The 750-nt window shown below is 44.5% G+C and overlaps 1 protein-coding gene across 1 annotated transcript in view; it reads right to left on the bottom strand.

The window, feature by feature from the left end:
- Positions 1-750, bottom strand: part of rps4x (ribosomal protein S4 X-linked) — a 13,203-nt gene that overhangs the window by 6,148 nt on the left and 6,305 nt on the right. The gene's annotated exons all lie outside the window — the stretch shown is intronic.

Below are 750 nucleotides of genomic sequence, written 5' to 3'. Positions count from 1 at the left end.
GACATTTGCTGTAAAAGGCACCTAGTGGACGGTGCAGGAAAGGCGCGAGAGCATAGACTGCGGTCGCCAGAGCTCCCGCGATTGCAAGAGCTCCCACGGTCGCAAGGCCGGAGTGGCGCTGAGCTGCGAGGGCCGCCCAACGCTGCTTGCAGCTTTAATCTCCACTTGTTTTTATAAATACATCATTTTTTATACACATTGTTTCCACCCGCACCCCCAAAACCGCTACCTTTGTCTACCTCACCTCGTGAGGGTGCACGCGCCAACAGTGAACCGGGCCTGCGTGAAAGTCCCACGCGGTGTTGCGTCATGCACCCTTTTTTAACTTGGTGACCACCACGCTCTGTTAAAAATGGACAATTTCGGTGCTCTAATGGAGCTGGTTCACCTGTATCGCTCAATTTGTTCACGTTTATGAATATTACTGATTATATTTGCATTCTAAGTTGTCAAAACATTTCATTATGTTTGTGGTTTTTACAGTAAAAAAAACTAAGAATTTCCCACTTGGATTTTATGTTTTTGTGTGATTTTAGGTCTGCTGTGTTAATACAGTAGGTCAAAAGTAAAATATTACCGTATTTTCCGGACTATAAGTCGCAGTTTTTTTTCACAGTTCGGCTGGGGGTGCGACTTATACTCTGAAGCGACTTATGTGTGAAATTATTAACACATTATTATATCATTTCACATGTTATTTACACACTAAACCGCAAGAGGGCGCTCTAGGCCTGTGTTGAGTCTGACGTA

The sequence above is a fragment of the Kryptolebias marmoratus genome, linkage group LG7 (assembly GCF_001649575.2).
Source record: "Kryptolebias marmoratus isolate JLee-2015 linkage group LG7, ASM164957v2, whole genome shotgun sequence".
Classification (NCBI taxonomy): Eukaryota; Metazoa; Chordata; class Actinopteri; order Cyprinodontiformes; family Rivulidae; genus Kryptolebias; species Kryptolebias marmoratus.
Note: the sequence above shows the minus strand (reverse complement) of the source record. Positions and strands in the feature narration are given on the sequence as shown.